This window comes from Neolamprologus brichardi, chromosome 9 (genome assembly GCF_056152115.1).
Source record: "Neolamprologus brichardi isolate AB-2024 chromosome 9, ASM5615211v1, whole genome shotgun sequence".
NCBI lineage: Eukaryota > Metazoa > Chordata > Actinopteri > Cichliformes > Cichlidae > Neolamprologus > Neolamprologus brichardi.
Window position 1 is genome coordinate 34,855,896 of NC_142112.1, and position 24,620 is coordinate 34,880,515.

At 40.6% G+C, this 24,620-nt stretch overlaps 1 pseudogene across 1 annotated transcript in view; it reads right to left on the reverse strand.

The window, feature by feature from the left end:
- The window catches only part of LOC148101542 (uncharacterized), a 40,316-nt pseudogene extending 16,107 nt beyond the window's left edge, over positions 1–24,209 (reverse strand). Inside the window, exons 1-3 of the transcript XR_015719663.1 lie at positions 24,192–24,209; positions 22,569–23,165; positions 8,589–9,185 (exon numbers count right to left, since the gene is read on the reverse strand). The product of XR_015719663.1 is annotated as an uncharacterized LOC148101542 (transcript). The remainder of the gene's footprint in view (positions 1–8,588; positions 9,186–22,568; positions 23,166–24,191) is intronic.
- Between the last annotated feature and the right edge of the window lie 411 nt (positions 24,210–24,620).

Consider the following 24,620-nt stretch of genomic DNA (forward strand, 5'->3'; position numbering starts at 1 on the left):
TTTACCATATCACCTTATTAGAGCACTTCGCTCTCGCTCTGCAGGCCTACTTGTTGTTCCTAGAGTATTAAAAGATATATAGATATATAGATATATTATTCCAGTATTTTTTCTCAAAATTTTCTATGCAACTTTGCACTGTCCACTGCTGTAACAAAACAAATTTCCCACATGTAGGATTAATAAGGGTTATCTTATTTTATGCAACCGAGACTACATATCTCCCATACTGGCATCCTTACACTGGCTGCCAGTTAGGTTTTGAATTAATTTTAAGATTTTATTATGTGTTTTTAAGGCGTTGCATGGGTTAGCACCCTCATACCTTTCTGATCTTTTAAATTGGTTTGCTCCTGCAAGATCACTGAAGTCCATGGATCAGATGCTCTTAGCTGTCCCAAGGTCCAGATTAAACACAGAGGATAAGAAAGGTCTGGCCTCTCTTATCTGGAAACAAAATTAACAAAATTCATTGAAAAACCTGTGGCAAAAATTCATTTTCGTTTTGTTTTGTGAAGCTACAAACTGATGAACTAGATTACTGGTAGAATGATGTATAGAATGATTTAGACCCAGATAGCAAGGAGACATTGAACAGATGTTGATTTTCCATCTGAACCATCAGAATCGTCAGGCTTGAAATGTCAACACAAAACCAATGTTGAAACAACATTGAAATACTGATGAAACCTGACACTGACATTGAAATAACATTGATTCACTGTTGTTCTGTCATCGTTGATTGTTGATCTATTTATAGTTGACAAGGTGACAACAATCACGTTGAAAAACCATTGATTTATGGTTGAGTGGAAAATTAAAGCTGCTACCACTTGGACTATTCCATAGCCCCCACTCTCACAGTGGTACATCCCTTCAGGTAACCATTGTCTTGTACAGTAGAGCGGGACATTAGATTTACTCTCAGCGGAATTGACCGGAGAAGGCATCAGTTCATGCACTGCACTGCCTGCACCACGATTAATATAAGGTAAGAATGAATGACTTTTGTTCTATTCGTTATTTCCACGGTTGCATTTGAATAACAGTAAAAAACAAACAAACTTGTTAATGTAAAGTTTCGGACAAAATGTGGGAGCCCGAAATTGTGTCTACTTTCATCTTACAAGCCGGTAACAAATAAATTGCACTGCGAACAAAGTCAACAAAGAAAACATTTTCGTTTCATACTTTTCCGTTATATTCCCTTACAAAGCTAGCTTTAACGCTTCAAGGGTTCCTTTGTTCTTGCCGTCGCCTCGGCGCTTGACCCAGACTTTCGCTCTGTAGTTGCTTTTTAGCATAGTACTACAAAAAATTGTAAATCTGTGATATATGATTGATAAACGTAAAGGTAACTGTATAAATGTGTTCAATGACTTTGTTACTTTTAATGATTGGAGAGCACCCGCTTCGATTCGCACTCAATTCAAACTTTACGTTGCACGCTCACCTAACTTTACGATGCACGCTCACCTACCTTGCGTTTGCACCTTTTGTCCACACGTAAACTGCGTTTTATTATTTATTTATTAGTTTTTCGCCTCTCACTGCTTAAGCCATTAATCTTTCTGGAATTGTTTTTTTAAACAGATGCGACCTCACAAAAGATATTAGCTATGCTGTCAGACCTGACGACAGCTGTTAACGAACTCCGTGAGGAGGTCAGAGCCATCCGCCATCCCTGCTGCAATGAATCGGTAGATGCTGGGGTATTGCCTCTGGATTTGCCCTTGCACAACATTGAGGAGCTAAACAATGCAGAGGCAGCTCTTCAATCATAAGAGGCAAATAAGGCAATGGTAAGTATATAAAGGTTATGTACACTTTGTAACTATAAAGTGTAATAGCTGTCAGATGTGATTTAAATACATAACAACGGCCTGTTGATTAAACACACAAGCACTTGCATACACATTTAAAACATGAGACACGCTAATTCCATCTCTTAAAATGTGTCTATAGGTGAGACGCTTTGCCTTGGTTGGAGGGACCACACTGGAGGTGCGAGTCCGCCGTGTAATGGCTTATGCCATTACAAACAAGCTGGCCTCGGTACTCAACTGGGCAGGGAAAAAAACCAAGGACCAGACAAAGCAAAAAATGGCATTTAAAGATACAGCGCTCTGCAAATGCATATATGGTGGTACGTTTTACAGTTTTTTTGCTATATTACTTTCTGTCTTTCTTAATAACAAGACTTTCATGTCCGGTTAATCTGGAGATGGAGTCTTTGGTCTTGTTTAGTCCTCGGGTTGTAGTTGTACAGCCCGAGGACCCCATGTTTATTTTGTTTTAAAGGATACACGGCACACCATGCTAAGACTTATCACTTTTTCCGCTCATAGCTCTTTGGGAATCAAATGCGGCAGTTTGCAGATTTACGCCTGGTGACTTTCATGTTTATCAGCCTAGGAGTTTACATACTTTCTCCCCGCTGAAGACAGTTAACAAGAGCTTATTCATATCGGTATCGGCATATATCCAAATTTATGATATCGGTATCGGACATAAAAAAGTGGTATCGTGCCATCTCTAGTTATGACATAGGAAATATGGGTTTAAAATGAAGTTAGTGTTAACACACAGGAGTTGTTTTTAGGCAGCGTTTAGCTATGATGAAATTTACGCATGAGTAATTGCTTATATGTTTAAACTTAATTGATTAAAATGGTTGTTCTCTTTTTGATCTTTTAGTAGAATAGGCGCTTATAATGATTTTCTTGTGATCTATTGGGAAAGGTGACTTTTAGGGCAGAGTGGAGGCACTTGCAGCAGCGACAGTTGTGTACAGGAGGTTGATGATTAGATAGGGGAAAATAGAGCGAGCAACAGTAAACATATGCAGGGACGTGAAAGCAACGTTTTAAGAGTGTTGAAATGATGAGTACTGAGATGAGTAATGTTGAAGAATATGTATAAATAATAGTTAATAAGTCAAAAGATAATTAGGTTCATGCTTTTGATTAAAGAGTCCCAAACATAATAGGTCTGTGAAGGTTCTCAGTCATCCAGGTCATCGTAGACGTCACTCTTTCGAGGATGCCAATGTTTCACATTTTGGACAGAGAGGACAGATGGTTTGAAAGAGGAGTGAAAGAAGCCATCTATGTCCACTGTGAGCGACCATCTTTGAACAGAGGCGGTGGTTTACGACACCAACTCTCTGCCATCTATAATCCAGTTTTGAGATCCCTTCCCAGACGCCTTAACGCCCACTCACACCCTGGGCCATCTGACCTCAGGAATTCGCATGATAAGGTGGGGCCAGGTTTCACAATGAACCCACCCGAAACTCTGGCTGATTGGGACCCACACCCAGTTCCACACCTTGGCTCAGGCGATTAGAGGATCATCAGGGGGTCCTTTTGTCCCTCTGTGGGGGGACACTCCCACTAGGGTTATATCTGGGACTCTCCACCATTTGACCTTAGAACTGAAGAAGCCTCTCGGATGAGAGGTGAAACGTCTTCAAGTAACTTAAAGAAGTCCAGACGCTTTTCTTTGCAAGCTCCTTTGACTACGATGACCTGGATGACTGAGAACCTTCACAGACATATTGCCGTACATTTTGGGAGGAACACCCTTCAACTGGTGCGGGAGTATGAAAGGGAATCAAGGAAACTAGCGGATTATAGGAACCATCTCCGTTTCAACCTAAGATGCAGACAAACCAGAGTTGTTCCCAAGAGCCTGCGCCTTGGATCCACTGTCAGGGGATACAGAGCAGACTTGATTCTACAGAGAGCGCAAAATCACCTTTTAAGTGAAAGGATAAGACAGGTCCATTTCACTATAGATGCCCTCCAGATCAAGATCAGCCAGACTCTGCAGGAACTGGAAACACTTCTACCCTCTCCAATCTTAGAAGAGGTTTACAAGTTTGTGGACAAGGCTCAGCGGGCCCAACACTCGAAAGGAAAAGAAAGACAACGCAGGAAATTTCACACCTTGCTTTCAAAAACACACACTCCTCATTCTGAATCTGAACCTACACAACCCATAGAAGAAAACACACCTGAAGACAGTCAGGAGAAATGGGTTAAGAACTTTTCAGACAGGAATCTCACTGAACCTGAAAAGAGAGTATTAGCCAAAGGTCTCAATTTTGCCATTTCTCCACAACAGTTGCCCATAGTGGACCTCATCACAGCCACAGAATCTGCCATTCGGATTAATAAATTATCACAGACAGAAGCAGAGCAAATCAGGATGAAAGTCTCAGCCACCCTCTCCAGTGCCAAAGTCCCTCCGTCCAACCTCACAATACAGGAAAAGAAGGCCGTCGCTTCCCTGAGCAAAGACCACAACATCACTGTTTTACCAGCGGATAAGGGAAGATGCACCGTGGTCCTAAACACTACAGATTACCATACAAAGATCACTACTCTCCTCAGTGACAACAATACCTACGAAGCCTTAAAGCGAGACCCCACAAGCAGCTACAAAAAGAAAGTTATAGCTTGCCTTCAAGACTTGGAAAAGGACAAAATCATTGACCGCCTTACTTATCACCGCCTTTACCCAGGGGATGCCATACCCTGCATTTACGGACTTCCAAAAATCCACAAGGAAGCTGTCCCACTCAGACCCATAGTCAGTAGCATAAACTCAGCCACTTATAACATTGCAAAACACCTTGCTACCATCCTTGCTCCTCTCGTGGGGAACACCCCACACCACATCAAGATCTCCACCGATTTCACTGACAAGGTCCAGAAACTTACCCTGGATCCAGATGAAACCATAGTGTCCTTTGATGTAGTCTCTCTCTTCACTTGCATACCCACCACGGAGGCAGTGGAGACTGTCAGAAAACGACTACAAGAAGACAACTCCTTGGAGGACAGGACCAACTTCACACCCGATCAGATTTGCACACTGTTAGACCTCTGCCTCACCACCACATATTTCAAATACAACGAAGGCTATTACAGACAAAAACATGGCTGTGCCATGGGCTCCCCCGTGTCACCTATTGTAGCCAACCTTTACATGGAGGAAGTGGAAAGCAAGGCTCTTGGCTCTTTCAAAGGAAGAGTACCCAGCCACTGGTACAGATATGTAGACGACACCTGGGTCAAAATCAAGACACAAGAAGTGGAATCCTTCACTGCGCACATCAACGCTGTGGATAAAAACATCAAGTTCACCAGGGAAGACACGAAGGATGACTGTTTGCCTTTCCTGGACTGCGCTGTGCACATTGAAGAGAATGGCAACCTCAACATCGAAGTTTACCGGAAGCCCACACACACGGACCAGTACCTCCTGTTTGACTCCCATCACCCTCTGGAACACAAACTTGGAGTAATTAGGACCCTACACCACCGGGCAGAACATGTTCCCTCTAAGCCTGAAGGGAAAAAGAAGGAACACACACATGTAAAGGAAGCACTCAAAACGTGCGGCTATCCTAAATGGGCGTTTTTAAAGTCAGCAAAGAGGCACAGAAAAGAAGATCAGACACCAGCGAGGGAGGATAAGAAGGACAGGCGCAACAACATTGTCATCCCCTATGTAGCCGGTGTATCAGAGAAACTCAGGAGGGTTTTCTCCAAGCATGACATCCCGGTGTACTTCAGACCCAGCAACACACTCAGACAAAAACTGGTTCACCCGAAAGACAAAACGCCAAAACACAGACTTAACAATGTGGTGTATGCCGTACAGTGCAGCGAGGAATGCCCAGACCTCTACATTGGAGAGACCAAACAGCCACTTCACAAGCGCATGGCACAACACAGAAGAGCGACCTCCACAGGACAAGATTCAGCTGTCCATCTGCATCTTAAGGATAAAGGACACTCTTTCGAGGATGCCAATGTTCACATTTTGGACAGAGAGGACAGATGGTTTGAAAGAGGAGTGAAAGAAGCCATCTATGTCCACTGTGAGCGACCATCTTTGAACAGAGGCGGTGGTTTACGACACCAACTCTCTGCCATCTATAATCCAGTTTTGAGATCCCTTCCCAGACGCCTTAACGCCCACTCACACCCTGGGCCATCTGACCTCAGGAATTCGCATGATAAGGTGGGGCCAGGTTTCACAATGAACCCACCCGAAACTCTGGCTGATTGGGACCCACACCCAGTTCCACACCTTGGCTCAGGCGATTAGAGGATCATCAGGGGGTCCTTTTGTCCCTCTGTGGGGGGACACTCCCACTAGGGTTATATCTGGGACTCTCCACCATTTGACCTTAGAACTGAAGAAGCCTCTCGGATGAGAGGTGAAACGTCTTCAAGTAACTTAAAGAAGTCCAGACGCTTTTCTTTGCAAGCTCCTTTGACCCCAAACATAATAGGTTGAACCAAGTTTGAATAAAGAGAACAATTGATGAACATGATAAGTTAGGGAGGCGTAGGAAAATGTGTTTTGTTCCTTTGCAGTAGATCTCGGCTACCACAGGGGGTGAGGATCCTGGAGGCCCGAGGCCTGACATACCACAAGAGAGGGACCCAGAAAAAACCTAATCTCACACATGGACTGTTCTTAATGGGGAGCTGACGTTTATTACTGGACCACTTAGATGACATGATGTGGTTGTATGATTTGCTGAGCCAGAGAACTTCTAGAGAGGGTCAGAGCAATGACACACGTAGAGTGTGGTGACCCTCTTTGAGGGTCACCAAGAGAGGGAATGTGGGGGATTAGAAATTATTTTACTGCTATTGTTAATAATCATCATCATTACTATTGCATTAATAATACAATCTGCAGTATTGATATTGTATTTAGATGTTTAAACATATTGGTACCCAATTAGCCTTTATTACAGGTGCAGTTATAACCACATTAAACTGTTGAGTTGAATCTATAATCTAAATGCTTTTGAATGCTTGTTATAATCTGAAATGTGTACGTGCTGGCCTTCTGTCTGGTGGAAAAGGTTACAAGTTGAAACTGAGTGCAGTTCATGCTGACAAACACACAGTAGACTTTATCTCATGTATAGGTGAGAGGTTAATCATGTTTGCTTGTAGCTCTAAAATTGTCTCTGTAAAAGAGGAACAGTTTGGTTTTCCAGACGGGAAGTGAAAGTCAGATGACAGGAAGCATCTGCTGTGGAGACGGAGACAATGTTATTTTAAACTGTCTTAAGTCATTGTGGTTTTGAAACCTATGTATGAACTGTATCTGAGTGACGTTTAGGGGTGTAGTAAATTTAAGCCCAGAAGGTATAAAACACCTGCTTATGCTCTGTAAGTTGGGGATCGGCGCTGTCTCCGTAGAGCGAGCGATCTTCCCACGCGTGTCATTAAAATCATCGTTTGACTTAATCATTATCTGTATTTAGAAATGCTTTGTCAAAACACTAAGACAAATGTTATATTTTACTGTGGTATGAGATTCACATTCAATTTTCAGAAAAGGAAAATTGTGACAAGAAAATCTCTTTCTGACTTCTTTAGAAATATATTTTTCTTTTGGTTTTTTTATTCTTAGTTTTTTTTCCAGCTCCAGTCCGTAAAGTTAATCTCCAACAAGTAGGACAAAGGATCACCTGCAGCTCAGACGGGATCTACCCACAACCTGAGCTCACCTGGTCCACCAGCCCTTCATCCAGCATCACCAATAACAACACAACAGCCCATCAGACTGAGCAGCAGCTTTACAGCATCAGCAGTTCTCTGATACTTCCAAACAGTGACATGGATCTATATTACATCTGTGCAGTCAGCACTCGCAGAAACAGGAAGAGAGCAACCTTCAGAAAAAGAGATTATACATCCATCCATCCAGTGGAACATTTTCATCAGATCTTTACAGGAGATTCCATCTGAACTCTGTGGAGCCTGATCTCAAGGGTTTTAAGTCTGACACTGAAACCAGAGGATCTTTCTGTCTCTTCAGATTCACTGTGGTGGGAGTGATTTCAGCCCTGCGTGATCACGCTGATGTTTGCACAGAGCAGATAATGAGGTGAATGTTTGGGCACATTGGTAACAGTGAAACAGTTTATTAGTAACGTGGGATCGTTTGTGTTTGGAGTATGAACTGAGATTCCTGAAGCTCTTGTCACACTGGTCACAGCTGTAGTTTCCTTCCATGTGTGTACGTTCATGATAGTTACGATGACTTGACTGTGAGAAGCTTTTTTCACAGTGTCTGCACTTGTATGGTTTCTCTCCTGTGTGGACTCGTTTGTGTGATTTAAGCTCCCATGCAGTGGTGAAGGATGACCCACACTGATCACAGAGGTGCTTTTTAACCTCACTGTGAATCAGTTCATGTCGTTTTAACTCATTTGGTGTGGTGAAGCTTCTCCCACATTCTTTGCAGTATTTCAGTTTGTCTCCAGTGTGTCTACGTTGATGTGTTTTTAGGGCGTCTTGTCGACTGAAAGTTTTTCCACAGAGGTCACAACAAAAGTCTTTCCCACCACCACAGTGATGACAGGGTTGAGAACTGGATCCATCTGTGTTGCTCTGCTTCTAAACAAAGACACAAAGACAGTGTAAGTCAGTCCTTCAACATTTTTATCCTGAACGTCACCTGAAATAAAGAGCATCGCTGCAGACATCCAATTACATTTTACTGTTTCAGTTAACACAGATAAAGATAACAATATAAATACATACCTCACAGTAACTGCACTTGTAGAGTCTCTTTCTGGTGTGGATCTGTTGGTGTCGTCTCAGGTGACGTGGAGATTTAAAAGTCTTCTCACACAGGTCACATTTATAAGGTCTCTCCTCAGTGTGGGTAAACATGTGGCGTTGTAAATGCCTGTAGGTTGTACACCGTTTGCCACATTGATCACAGCAGTACACATCATGTCCAGTGTGAATGCGTAGGTGTGTATTTCGGCTCCCTATATGGCTGAAAGTTTTTCCACAGATGTCACAGCTGTATGCCTTAATTCCAGAGTGGGTAACTAGATGACACTGTAAGCTGCTTCTTTGAGTAAAAGCTCTGCCACACTGATCACAGCTGTACGCTTTAACTCCACTGTGGATGACTTGGTGTTTTTTTAGGGAATCCTTCCAGGAAAAAGTCTTTCCACACAAGTCACAGCTGAACGGTCTCTCTCCAGTGTGGATGACCTGATGTTGTTTTAGTTCAGCCTTCTCAGTAAAACCTTTCCCACACTCGTCACAGGTGTGTTTTTTCTCTCTCTTTCTTCTGTGAGGTTTGTCAGTCTTCTGAGAGCGCTGACTTCTCGCTCCATGTTGGTCCTGCAGTGACAGAGATACAAACAGAGGCAGTGAGTGAAATGCAGTCGTGGAACAAACTCAACCTTCAAACTCCCTCCATTAACACTAGTTTTAAACCTGAAGGTGGAGTGTGGCACCAAACACCTTAAAGGTCTCTTATCCCCACCTGCTGGTAGTAGAAACACATTACATCAAACCTGGTGTTAAAAATAATTCATGACTGTTCAAACACTCTAAAATCATGCCCATCCCTCCTGCTGTACACAAATATTAAGACTAGCATGCTAACACACTCAGAAAAGTAATAAATGTTTACCAGCTCTATACTTTTTTTTATATTTCACGTTGCTGTTTCCTATTAGATATTTTTATAGCGGTGCAACGAATCAAAAATAATTCATGACTGTTCAAACGTTTCACTGTAGAAAACATTGGATTCATTTTTGATTAAAGGCGATTAAATGTCATTCATTTTCAATCTATATTAATCGCATTTCAATTTGTATGAGCAAAAAAACTCAAATAAGGAAAAATATACACACTACAAGTCTATTTATACATCAATGAAAGCAATAATATTATTATTAGTAGTATTAATAATAATAACAACAATATTAGTATTAATAAAAATAATAATAATGTACTTCCACAGCATGTATTTTATCCTGTCTTCCTTTTTTCGCCCCAACTGCTCTCTGCAGACGGCCCCGACCCTCTGTGAGCCTGGTTCTGCTGGAGGTTTCTTCCTGTTAAAAGGGAGTTTTTCCTTCCCACTGTCACCAACGTGCTTGCTCATAGGGGGTCATATGATTGTTGGGTTTTTCGTCTGTATGTATTATTGTAGGATCCACATTACAATATTGATTGATTGGTAATTTATTTCAACATGTGAACAATATACAAGTACATTTAGAAAAGAAAATAAGAAAAGAAAAGAAAATAAGCACCTTGGGGCAACTATTGTTGTGATTTGGTGGTGTATAAATAACACTGAATTGAATTGAAAATTTAATTAATATCACTACTACAACTAATAATAATATTAAAGAACAATAATTGCTTGTGACTTCTTAATGTTTGTAAAAACAATTTAAAAATACATAATAAAATGCAACACAGTCATATAACAGGTTGGGAGTATGAGAGTTTTAGACGTGACTGATTATTTGGTGAAAATGTGATATTTTCCTCACCTTCTGTGTTGAGCTCATTGTTTCCTCTGTAGTGACTCAGCTGAGTCCAGATGGCTGAAAATGTTCCTCTGATGCTCCGTCAGACTCTTCTCCTCCTGCTGATCAGCTGGGACACAAAACAGATCTTTGTTAGGCTCCACACTGCACTGAAGAGTCAAAGTGTCTCATGAGTTCATCTGACAACACAAAGTACAAATTTCACTCTGATTGCTTGTAGAAATCTTATGAGACGTGTTGTGCTGCAAAGTGAGGAAACTCTCTCACTAACTAAGGTTTGGGAGAAGGACCATGTTAAAGGTGGATTGGGGTTTATACACTTTGTTATGATACAGGTAAGGCTGTAAGAGCCTGAGAAGGTGTCCTGAATGAACCTCTAAAACCAGTTTTCAGCTAACGACTCTGCTTCAGTCTGGAAAACAGTAACTACAAGTTTAAAGACTCCATCAACAATTCAACGGGGTAGATGTACTTAAGGAACATGAGACTTTTTCAGATAAATAAAGGCAAATATTGCAAACTACACAAAAGGCAGCCGCTAAAGCGTTTAAGTTTCAAAATAGAACAAACAAAACAGACTACTAAATTGTCAATTCCACTTAGAAACAAAATATTAATTCTAAAAATACTAATTTTTACTACTACTACTAATAACTTTTGTCAATATCAAATAAACTGAGAACTAAAAGGAAATTCTCAATCTCTCCTTGTTGTATAGCTTAGCTTTTCAAACAGTTTTAACAGTTACTTTAGTCTGACAAAAGCCGAATGACAAATTAGCGCTTTCAGTCAGAAATTGAGCATGCACCGGTTTATTGTATTTCCAGACTTGCTTTCGGCACATTTTACAGTGCGCGCTACTCTGTTTTTTGTCAGACTTGAAATAGCCGAAATACCTTCACACTACGGAACTTCTGTGGCTCTTCCTTTCGACAATCTCTCCGGCATTGGAACCATCATCTGTTTTCTCTTCGGTAACCTTCGGTCACGCTCTCGGTTGATTTTTCTCTAGTCAGCACACTCATTTCCTCCATTACCCGGGCGACACGGCGGCTGGCTGCTTCCCAAACAAATACACATGTGCGGCTTGGCACTTGTGCTGTACGTAACAAGTCAAGTGACGTGACGCTGCGGCTGTGATTGGTTCGGCTCTGTGCTACTTATTTTGGATTGGCTGGTCTTTTTTTTTTTTTAAAGAGGACAAGAGCGGTGAGGTCTATCGCAATAGTTTAATTTTTCTATCAAGAAAAAGTTATTTCGCAATACATATCGTTATCGTTCTATCGCCCAGCTCTAGTCTCAGCTGACTGCAGGTTTACCCAATTTTCAACAGTGCATTTTCATAATGACTGAAACTAGAACCACTGAAGGAACAATGGGCTGGGAGGTCAGTTATTGAGCATTAATATGCAAATTCTCATGATCATTGCTCAAATGCTGTGATTGCAGCGACTACTCAACTCTTTGTGAATGGTACTCATGGCCACTGATCAGCGATCTTTGATTAATGAGCTTTGATCAGTGGTTTCAGTGCTTTCCTTCCTGCAGCTGTGTTTGACACAGGAAAGACATTATTACATTCTTCACACTCTCCTGCACATTAACCACCACAATATATTTTTATTCTCTGTGCTTTCAAATATGAACACTGTTTACTTTCATCTCTGTTTCATTAGTTTTTGTTAACATCTTCCTGTGCATCACTTTACAGCAGCCACACTCATTAAAATGACACTTTGTAGGAGTTCACTTCCTCTCATGTGTTCATCCACAGCAGCTGGACAATAAAGTTTATTGTGACCCTGATACTGCAGCAGATCGCTCTCATCCATTTCCTGTTATCACTTCAAATAGAAATGAGACTGTAGAGGTTTGGTGCATGCAGGAAAACAGCTGCAGGGACAATGAAAAGACTTTTCTGCTCCAACTTCTCCCAGCATGCTGAGCTAATGATTAGTTGGTGTTTTTCTCCAAACACTCTCTCACTCTTCTCTCAACGTGTTCACAATAAACTGTGAACAGACACCGAGGAGAGCAGCAGAAGACCTCATTCAGGAGCTAAACTCAACATGAACTGAACTCACAGTAAAGTTAGCTCGGTGCTTACCTTTAGATGAGCCCACAAACCGAGAGAAACTCCGTGATGAAGCTGGAACTCTTTCCAAACACAGGAAACAGATCAGGGAGCAGAGACCCACGTGGTTCACGCTGATCTCAGCTACGAACCAGGAGACAAGGGTGGGCAGATCGATGCAGATATCGATCCAAGCGTTGGTACTACTTTATTCTCTTTGAATGAAAAAGCAACTCTCTGTGCAAACGCCTCCTCTCGTGGAGCGTCCTCACTTTGCTCCGCCCTCTTCTTCTTTTATTGGTGGTTGTCAAACAACAACATGGTGCATTACCGCCACCAACTGGTGTGGAGTGTGAACTGGAACATCGACCCTCACATCCTCCCAAACAATTTACTCTCTTTTAAAAACTGGAATAATTCCTGATAACTTTCACTTCTTGGGTCCTTTTGTAGTAAATCAATAAGATCCAGTTTCATTTTTATGTTACTGAGGTTTTGGATCAGTTACCTTCTCACAGTGTAATATAACATGTTCTATAGTTTCCTCTTTTTTGAATGATTTGAATGGAGGTTATAATCCACCATCACTGAACTGAAACAAATATCTAAATAGGAAGTCATCAGTTCAGTTTCTGATCAATTTCAGGGTATTTTATTGTACTGGCGAAGTTGTTTTGATGATTTTAGGTTTCCTTCGTGGTTATATTAATGTTATGAAATTGTATTTTATTTTTTATTAATTCATGTATGTATTTCCTTTTATATATAGCACTAATTTACAATGGGAGTTTCCAAGTTGTGTTATTGCAGGGTAAATGTTATTTAGAGATTTGTAAACATATTTTAATAATATCTTTTAACAGGAGTGACTGATTTTAAAAATGGGATTCTTTATGTCTGTGTAATATTTCATTAATCTCTGTTATTCTGTTATTTCTCTCCATACTCAACCTTGTTTTTGTTTTCCCTATAAAATACAGTTATACATCACATATTATAAATCTGACTTTGATAAATATTTAGATCTTCACACATTTCAGGGTCCAAGTGTGAGTTGACTGAAGTGTTTGTTTTTATCCCCACAACTTCCTAAACATTTTACTGTAATGCATAAACAGAAACGAAAAATCTAAAACATGATATATGCATTACTATCTTCAACCTCTAGGGGTCATTTTTGTTCAGGAAGTACATTCTCCTCCGATAAGCAGCTAAAAGCACTTCTCTAACCAAAGGCTGTAAATAGACAACATAAAAGTTTAGAAACAATAAAACAGAACAGATTCACAGAAGCCACAGTGATGTTAAACATACACCACTGACAGAAAACATTACAGGTGAGTTTCAAAAACAGTAACACTAATACAGGGTTAAAGTTTATGAAACTGATGAAAGATTTTATTACCTTTTAAAATACTAGTACTATTTGAAATACAAAACCTGAGAAACACAGAGGAAAGGCTGCTGAACACAAATGCACAGCAGGTGAGGAGGAGCTCGATGGAAATTAGCAAATAATGCTTGAACACAAATTTTGTTTTGCTGGAAAACTGAACAACCCAGCGCATACAGGAGTTCGAGAACACAGAGCACACAGTCAACACTGAACTCGAGTCTTTACAGTGAGAAAACTCCCACTTTGGAACTAAAAGAACAAAAATGCTTGATTCATTATAATCTCCTTTATTTCCTTTATATTTCAAAATATCAGCTAAAGAGAATAAATATATCTATTTTTCTTTTTCTTTTAGCAACACAGTGCTTTTTTTTCAATATCTTTTAAAAGCCAGGTCAAGGCTCCAAAAGCCCAAAGGCGATATAAGGGTGGCGGCTCACAACAGTTTTTGTTTGCTGGATCATTTTATTTCAGCTGGGTGTTTTTCCTTTTGTTATATTTCTTTAAGAGTTCAAAATGTGTTAATTACATAAATAAAATGTAATTTTCTCTGTAGCACTTCATGGATTTCATAAGCAACACACCTTATTTGTTCACACAAAGCATAAAAGTAAAAAACAATATATACAGTGTTATCTTCATTTTAGATGTTAAAAAGTATTTGCGGCTCCCAGTGTTTTCTTTTGCGTGGAAACTGGGTCCAAATGGCTCTTTGGGTGTTAAAGGTTGCCGACCCCTGGTCAAGACTTAATTAATTACTTTCTTGAGCCTTGCAATTAGACCCTTTTCACCAGCCTCAGCTTATAGATAATGCGAATCACTCAGGACTCGCTCACCTCCTCCCTCCTGGCTTACAGCTTCTTCTTCTTCTTGGTTGGCAACCAATGTTAAGGCGCATTACCGCCCCCTGGCTCACAGCTCAGTGGACGTTTAGAAAAAAAAAAAAGTACACACACATATATATATATTTGAGACATTTAAGGAAAATAAAAATAAACAAAATAAATATTCCCTTTAGAAATTTTTTTGCTCTTTTTTGCTCTATAAAATAGTTGTTTTCTTATAGAATCACTCATCTTAGCAGTAGGATATACATGAAAAGAGAAACCAATTAAGTTTGAGTGAAAATGTACATTTTTTTCCACTCTATGGTCAACTGACTTAGTGAATCAAATGACTCAAAGAACCCAATTCACTTTGGTGAGTGACTCATTAAAACTCGATTCAGTAAAAGGAATCGAATTTACCATCACTATTGCTCACTTCCTTTGCTCGACTGAGCGGACTTCCTGTTCAATAGGGTTATGGTTAGGGTTAGTTGGTTTTTTTTTTTTTTCAAAATAAAGGCGTTTCTAAAGTGCATTACTTGGAGCAACCACAGAGGATGCTGTAAACACATAATGAATAACAACTGACTGAGAATGATATTTTAGTGATACATTTTACAACTTTTAGTAATAACAGAACAGTGTCAATAATTAATTAATTACATGTGTCATAAATATTTATGTAATTAATTATTGCCACATTTAATTCATTATTTAAGGGTGTATTTAATTAATTCGTTATGGCAGTTCCATAAGATTCAAGAATTACATGATTTCTGTAAAATAAATCATGTTTACATGAAATAAACAGAAAGGAGTTGTGACAACAAAATCTCAGCAAGCTATCTACTGGAGCGGTAGGTCCCTGAAAGTGTTCCACTTACATTTTGTTAATTTGGTGGAGGTGTGGACTTGTGGACATGTGGTGGACTCAGCCACTGTTTGCTGATATTTCTTAAGGGGTGTCGCCAACTTGTAAACAGGTAACTGAACAACACATATGAAGCCATGTGGGAGGAATATTCCTGCTGTGGTCAGTCGTTCAGTGTAGGGGATGTCCTGTTTTCATCCTGTCTCCCACTTACAATTAGAGATGGGCAGTAACGCGTAATCCGATTACTTTTCTCAAGTAACGAGTAAAGTAAGGGATTACTATTGCAAAAACGGTAATTAGATTTCCGTTACTTTCCCGTAGGAACGCTGCGTTACCGCGTTACTAAAACTTTGATTTTTTGCGAGAATGTCTCATGACAGTGATGTAAGCAAGTGCGATGTTTGTGACAACAGCTGTGTGCAGGTCAACAATGGATCATATATCGAGTGCAGAGAGAGTATGAGCATGCAGCGTTTAAAGCGTGGAAGTACTGACCTTACTTTGAGTTTGATTCCATAAAAAGCGACTAAAACATTTGTATCCGTTGTGCGTGGGAAGAAAACTTCTTTTTACAGCGAAACCCCCCCCCCCCAAACTTCCAAGCAAGCACCGAGTGCGCTACCACGTTATTGGAAATTCACAGAGAAACTCGTGGATTCTTTCACTGACCGCTGCGGCACACCTGCACCAGGGTAAACCTCCGCCTACCCCACTCCTACTTTACAGGTGAAAATAGAGCAACAGGACTGCTGAGTCTTTAATTTTATTTATTTTCTGCTTTCGTTTTACTTGCATCTATTTGAAAGACTGAGTGTAAACACAAAAACTATTTTATTTTATGTGCTGGAATGTGCAGAAAATAGGTTTAAATGTTCAACAAATTTCTTCCAGGCAGAGAATGTTGCATATAAATAAATTTTTGCTTGATGCATAAAGTTAAAACATTGAAACTAATAAAACAAGTTTTAAAAGGAGACGTTTCCATTTGATTACAGGTTGCACTTATTCCGCCAACGATGTGGAGGACCAGTTGCTTTAGATTCAGTTAAAATCAAAGCACTCAAAAAGATTCTCTGGAAAAGATGAAAATTCTTGGAACAGTTTAATACACAGAATCATAACAACAGGAAGAAAATACAGGTTTTCATGCCTTCTGGCAGCTGAGGCGAGAAAAAACAATCCCAGGTGGAAAAAACTTCATTAATATAATTGTAGATAATATTTGACCTAAATATGTGGGTCTTGTGATTTTAAACATGTAGGTTAGATGCTTATCACAGTGATTCCATTATATAACCACTCCAGTGTATGTATAGTGTATACATGTCAATATAAGTCAAGTGTATACAGGTATATATGTCATACAGTTGCAGTGGCCTCATTGTTCTGACAAAGAAAACTAACCTATCGACTACACTACACAATGGAAACATGGTAACAAATAGGGATGGGTATTCTTTAAGTTTTATCCGATACCGGTGTCAAACCGGAAATTTTGAAACCGTGCCGGTGCTTAAACTGTGCTCAAACTGGAGCTTAAAGAATGGAAAACACAAACTTTGTACAAAAACCTCTTGTGTTTTTATTTTTAGCAGTCTCTTTTTTTCTGCAAAATGATAACCAAGTTAGCCTTTTCTGTTGATACAACATAACTCCTTTGGTTGGAACCGGTGCTAAACTGGCAGGGCTAGAGGCCAGGACTCCACTCTTCGGGTTCTTGGGGGATTTTGCTAACTCCAGGTCCGATAACAGGCACCACATCCGCAGTAGATGTGCTCGGTGTGAGGTCTTGCAGCAAGCTATCAAATACGGTGCATTTTCTAGCTTTTACAAAAACGCTATGCATCACCAGGTGCTTCATCAGATTCGAGGTGTTACCTCCTTTGCACAGTATCACCTTAAAGCACTTGTTGCATACTGCTGAGTTTGCATCTTTTGCTGTGAAGTACAGCCAGACTTTTGAGTGCTTCACCTTGGGCATTTTTAATCTGTAGCTCTTTTAAAGGATGTTTTGGTACCATTCTTTATTCATGGCTGTGTTTTGGGGCAAAATTGTGAGCAGACTCCCTTGGATGAGAAGCAACCCCACACATGAATGGTCTCAGGATGCTTTACTGTTGGCATGACACAGGACTGATGGTAGCGCTCACCTTTTCTTCTCCGCACAAGCCTTTTTCCAGATGCCCCAAACAATCGGAAAGAGGCTTCATCTGAGAATATGACTTTGCCCCAGTCCTCAGCAGTCCATTCACCATGTTTACATGATTTTTTGATAAATTAAATCATGTTAACATGAAATGAACAGAAAAGGAAAATTGTGTTCTGACTTCTTTAGAAATATATTTTTTTTGTTTTTTTTATTCTTAGATTTTTTTTTCAGCTCCAGTCCGTAAAGTTAATCTCCAACAAGTAGGACAAAGGATCACCTGCAGCTCAGACGGGATCTACCCTCAACCTGAGCTCACCTGGTCCACCAGCCCTTCATCCAGCATCACCAATAACAACACATCAGCCCATCAGACTGAGCAGCAGCTTTACAGCATCAGCAGTTCTCTAATACTAGTGATCTAACCTAGTGAAGACAAGATGGCGCCGGTGTGTGTGGCTGCTCGTCTGTCACTGCCAAGTTTGTTCCTGTTTATGTTATTTCTAATTTGTGTCATCCATGAAACAAAGTCTCTGCTGAGGTATGATCGCCAGACACTATTGGACCTCAAACCTGTGGTCCAAAATATTGTGTCCTTTGGAGCTGGTGGGCAGCAACCCCTGCCCCCATTTCGATCTGAAACCCCAGGTTACCTGTACCGGGTTCCCACGCTACCTTCCCGGCGAAAGCGTTATCGTCGCCGGGGTAAACGAAGCGGTCGTCTGGTGAAGCTAAAGGTTTATCTAACGAATTATCCTGCTGCTTTCCGACCAGTGCATGGATTCTTGCCAAGGCTGTTTGCATGTCGGCGTTTTCTGGATCCTGTTGATGCCTGTTTGGTGCCTGTGGTCGGCTTTGATGATGATGCTCCTCGGCCCCGCTGCCCATGCCCTCCCAGGCTAAACCTTCGCTGTCAACATTATCGGAACCTGAGATCGCTGCGGTGGGTTTCTGGACCTCATGAACCCCGAGCGCCAACTCCAGCTCCCGCTAGGATTGGCCTGGTGAATGCCAGATCACTTTTAAACAAAACTTTTATTCTTCGGGACTTCTTCAGTTCCCGTGATCTGGATTTCCTGTGTGTGACTGAGACGTGGCTGAGTGTTGGTGAGTCCAGTGCTCTATCTGAACTTTTACCTGCGGATTGTTGTTATTTTAACTCGCCACGGACGTCAGGCAGAGGTGGAGGCACAGTGACTGTTTACAAAAAGGATTTTAAATGTAAACAGTGTTTTCTACAGCCTTCGTTCTCCAGCTTTGAACTTACCTCGTTTGAGGTGAGTCATACAAACCCGATTTTCTGCGCTGTCATCTATCGCCCCCCGAAATACAATAAGAACTTCATAAATGACTTTTCTGATTTTTTAGCTGGGATTATGCCCAACTATGATAGTGTTCTTATTGTTGGAGATTTTAATATACATGTATGTTGTCCTGATAAGCCACTGGTAAAGGACTTTTTAAGCCTTATTGACTCTTTTAGCCTGGTACAGTCCGTGCCTGGCCCTACACATGAGCACGGACACACACTGGACCTTGTTCTGTCATATGGTCTGCCTGTCACTAACTTGGAAATTTGTGACTGTGCACTCTCAGATCATATGCCTGTGTTATTCAACGTTGGTTTGACACATACCGCAGTTAAATCTGGCGCTGCTACTCGGTGCTATCGGGTTATTAACCCCGCCACTGCCGCGCAGTTTTCTGCTGCTTTTAATCAGCTCGGCGGCCCTTCTGACTTTGTTTCCTCTGATACAGAAGAGCTAAATTCCTGGTTTTATTCTTGTTGTCAAAAAATCATGGACTCTGTGGCTCCTTTAAAAGCCAGGCAGCTTAAGGCTAAACCTGAGCCTTGGTTTAATGAGAGCAGTCGTGCTGTTAAGAGGGAATGTCGTCGAGCAGAACGGAGATGGAAAAAGGATAAACTGCATGTATCATTTCAAATTCTCAAAGACTGCTGGCATCGCTACCAGAACACTGTTAAAGAGGCAAAAAGGGAATATTTTGCAAATATTATTTCTTCCAACTGTCATAACCCACGTGTGTTATTTAGGACCATTGACACTGTTCTTAATACTCCATTGAATGTCTGTCTGGAAGTTTCTCCTGAGATTTGCAATGATTTTTTGAACTTTTTTATTGAAAAGGTTGTCACCACCAGGGCTTTTATCACAGCTCCTGACTCTGACCCCTCTGTCTCTGTCCCTTGCGCTGCTGTTTTCACTCAGTTTGAGCTTGTGACGCTCTCCACTTTAGAGGATGTGGTTCGTCATATTAAGCCCACAGGTTCCCCACGGGATCCTGTCCCTCCACAATTTTTTAAAGAAATTTTTCCTAGTATACGACAGTATGTCCTTGAAATTATTAACACCAGTCTGTCTTCTGGTATGGTTCCTGCAAATTTCAAACATGCAGTAGTGCAGCCACTGCTTAAGAAACCTGGCCTTGATCACACAGTTTTAGCAAACTATAGGCCTATTTCCAAGCTGCCTTTAGTCTCCAAGGTTTTAGAGAAGATTGTTTTTAGTCAACTGAAAGATTTTATAGATGATAATGGCATCTTTGAGGTTTTTCAATCAGGTTTTAAAACCCTTCACAGCACAGAATCTGCATTATTAAGGGTTTTTAATGACATCCTTCTGGCATGTGATTCTAGTAACAATGTTGTTCTTGTCTTGCTTGACCTAACTGCTGCCTTTGACACCGTAGACCACAATATTCTAATTTCTCGATTACATGATGTAGTGGGTATTGGTGGAACTGCACTTAATTGGTTTAGGTCTTATTTGTCAGATAGAACTTTCTCTGTTAGCCTTCTCGGTTATGAATCGTCTTCTGCTCCTCTGTCATGCGGCGTCCCGCAGGGCTCAATTTTAGGGCCACTGCTCTTTTCACTGTATCTATTGCCTCTGGGTTCTATCCTTAGGAGGCATGGGATCTCATTTCATTGTTATGCCGATGACTGCCAAATTTATTTGCCACTAAGACACAAGGATGCCACCTCCATAAAACCTCTTTTGACATGTCTAGATGAAATTAAAGCTTGGTTGGCTCTAAACTTTTTAAATTTTAATGAAAAGAAAACAGAAGTGTTGGTGTTTGGACCCAGTGGTCCCTGTGAGTCCTCCTCTGTTGTTTTAGGATCCCTGGAAGTCTATTTTAAACCTGTTGTTACTGACCTTGGTTTTAAGTTGGACAGTGATTTTAAATTGGACAACCAAATCAGAGCAGTGGTGAAGTCCAGTTTTTATCATTTAAGGTGACTGGCAAGAGTAAAATCTTTTCTCTCGAGGCAGCATTTCGAAACAGTGATCCATGCTTTTATTTCTTCCCGCCTGGACTACTGTAACTCACTTTATGTGGGGGTCAGTCAGTCATTGCTCTCACGTCTGCAGCTGGTTCAAAATGCGGCTGCACGACTCCTAACAGGAACTCGAAAAAGAGAGCATATAACCCCCGTGCTAGCCTCTCTGCACTGGTTGCCTGTGTCTTTTAGAGTTAATTTTAAACTTCTTATGTTTGTTTTTAAATGTCTTCATAGTCTTGCCCCGCCTTACCTCTCTGAGCTTCTTCATCCCCACATACCCTGTCGGTCTCTCAGGTCAGCTGACCAGCTGCTCCTGGAGGTACCGAGATCCAGGAGGAAGCTCAGAGGGGACAGGGCCTTCTCTATCGTGGCTCCTAAATTATGGAATAATTTGCCCATGCACGTTAGAGAGGCCCCTTCACTGTCCACTTTTAAATCACGTCTTAAAACCCACTTTTATTCCTTGGCTTTTAACCTCAGCGAGACTTAGTTTCTCTTTTAATTGAAGTAGTTATGATTTTACTCTTATTTTATTTGGTTTTTACTTATATCTTATGTAATTTTATTTTATAGTTCAAATGTACAGCACTTTGTGTCAGCTGTGGTTGTTTTTAAAGTGCTTTATAAATAAAGTTGATGATGATGATGATGAATACTTCCAAACAGTGACATGGATCTATATTACATCTGTGCAGTCAGCACTCGCAGAAACAGGAAGAGAGCAACCTTCAGAAAAAGAAATTATACATCCATCCAGTGTAACATTTTCATCAGATCTTTACAGGAGATTCGATCTGAGCTCTGTGGAGCCTGATCTCAAGGGTTTTAAGTCTGACACTGAAACCAGAGGATCTTTCTGTCTCTTCAGATTCACTGTGATGGGAGTGATTTCAGCCCTGAGTGATCACGCTGATGTTTGCACAGAGCAGATAATGAGGTGAATGTTTTGGCACATTGGTAACAGTGAAACTGTTTGTTAGTAACGTGGGATCGTTTGTGTTTGGAGTATGAACTGAGATTCCTGAAGCTCTTGTCACACTGGTCACAGCTGTAGTTTCCTTCCATGTGTGTACGTTCATGATAGATATGACTACCTGAATGTGAGAAGCTTTTGTCACAGTGTCTGCACTTGTATGGTTTCTCTCCTGTGTGGATCCGTTTGTGTGATTCAAGCTCCAATGCAGAGATGAAAGATGACCCACACTGATCACAGAGGTGCTTTTTAACCCCACTGTGAATCAGTTCATGGCGTTTTAACTCAGTTGGTGTGGTGAAGCTTCTCCCACATTCTTTGCAGTATTTCAGTTTGTCTCCAGTGTGTCTACGTTGATGTCTTTTTAGGGAGCCTTGCCAATTGAAAGTTTTTCCACAAAGGTCACAACGAAAGTCTTTCCCACCACCACAGTGATGACAGGGTTGAGAACTGGATCCATCTGTGTCGCTCTGCTTCTAAACAAAGACACAAAGACAGTGTAAGTCAGTCCTTCAACATTTTTATCCTGAACGTCGCCTGAAATAAAGAGCATCTCTGCAGACGTCCAATTACATTTTACTGTTTCAGTTAACACAGATAAAAATAAAAATACATACCTCACAGTAGCTGCACTTGTAGAGTCTCTTTCTGGTATGGATCTGTTGGTGTTGTTTCAGGTGACGTGGAGATTTAAAAGTCTTCTCACACAGGTCACATTTATAAGGTCGTTCCTTAGTGTGGGTCAACATGTGACGTTGTAACTGCCTGTTGGTTATACACTGTCTGCCACACTGATCACAGCAGTACACATCATGTCCGGTGTGAATGCGTAGGTGTATATTTTGGTTTTCTTGCCGGCTGAAAGTTCTGCCACAGATGTCACAGTTGTAAGCCTTAATTCCAGAGTGGGTAACTAGATGCTTCTGTAAGTAGCTACTTTGAGTAAAAGCTCTGCCACACTGATCACAGTTGTACTGTTTAACTCCACTGTGGATGAGTTGGTGATGTTTTAGAGCATCCTTCCTGGAAAAAGACTTTCCACACAAGTCACAGCTGTACGCTTTAACTCCAGTGTGGATGACCTGATGCTGTTTTAGTGAAGCCTTCCTAGTAAACTCTTTTCCACATTCATCACAGCTGTATGTTTTCTCTCTCTTTCTTCTTTGAGGTTTGTCGGCCTCCTGAGAGCGCTGACTTCTCGCTCCATGTTGGTCCTGCAGTGACAGAGATACAAACAGAGGCAGTGAGTGAAATGCAGTCGTGGAACAAACTCAACCTTCAAACTCCCTCCATTAACACTAGTTTTAAACCTGAAGGTGGAGTGTGGCACCAAACACCTTAAAGGTCTATTATCCCCACCTGCTGGTAGTTCTAACACATTACATCCAACCTGGTGTTAAAAATAATTCATGACTGGTCAAACGTTTCACTATAGAAAACACTGGATTCATTTTTGATTAAAGGCAATTAAATGTCATTCATTTTCAATCTATATTAATAGCATTTCAATTTATATGAGCAAAAAAACTCAAAAAAGGGAAAATATACACACTTAACGTGTTTACTGCCCGATATCGGGCTACCGTTGTGGTGCTTTGAACGTGTTTTTTGCAGTGATAAACCAATATTAAGTCTGTTCGAACAACAATAATACCAATAATAATAATATTATTAATAGTAATCAGAATAATAACAATAATAATAATAATAATGTACTTCCACAGCATGTCTTTTATCCTAACTGCTCTCTGCAGATAGCCCCGCCCCTCTGTTATTCTGCTGGAGGTTTCTACTTGTTAAAAGGGAGTTTTTCCTTCCCACTGTCACCAACGTGCTTGCTCATAGGGGGTCATATGATTGTTGGGTTTTTCGTCTGTATGTATTATTGTAGGATCCACATTACAATATTGATTGATTGGTAATTTATTTCAACATGTGAACAATATACAAGTACATTTAGAAAAGAAAATAAGAAAAGAAAAGAAAAGAAGCACCTTGGGGCAACTATTGTTGTGATTTGGTGGTGTATAAATAACACTGAATTGAATTGAAAATTTAATTAATATCACTACTACAACTAATAATAATATTAAAGAACAATAATTGCTTGTGACTTCTTAATGTTTGTAAACACAATTTAAAAATACATAATAAAATGCAACAGAGTCATATAACAGGTTGGGAGTATGAGAGTTTTAGACGTGACTGATTATTTAGTGAAACTGTGATATTTTCCTCACCTTCTGTGTTGAGCTCATTGTTTCCTCTGTAGTGACTCAGCTGAGTCCAGATGGCTGAAAATGTTCCTCTGCTGCTCCGTCAGACTCTTCTCCTCCTGCTGATCAGCTGGGACACAAAACAGATCTTTGTTAGGCTCCACACTGCACTGAAGAGTCAAAGTGTCTCATATGTTCATCTGACAACACAAAGTACAAATTTCACTCTGATTGCTTGTAGAAATCTTGTGAGACGTGTTGTGCTGCAAAGTGAGGAAACTCTCTCACTCACTTATACTTCAGGAGGAACTTTGTGACATTGGCTCTAATATTCTAAGCAGCCCTTTACTATGACAGGGCCAGAAAGTCCTATTTGAAGGTTTGGGAGAAGGACCATGTTAAAGGTGGATTGGGGTTTATACACTTTGTTGTGATACAGGTAAGGCTGTAAGA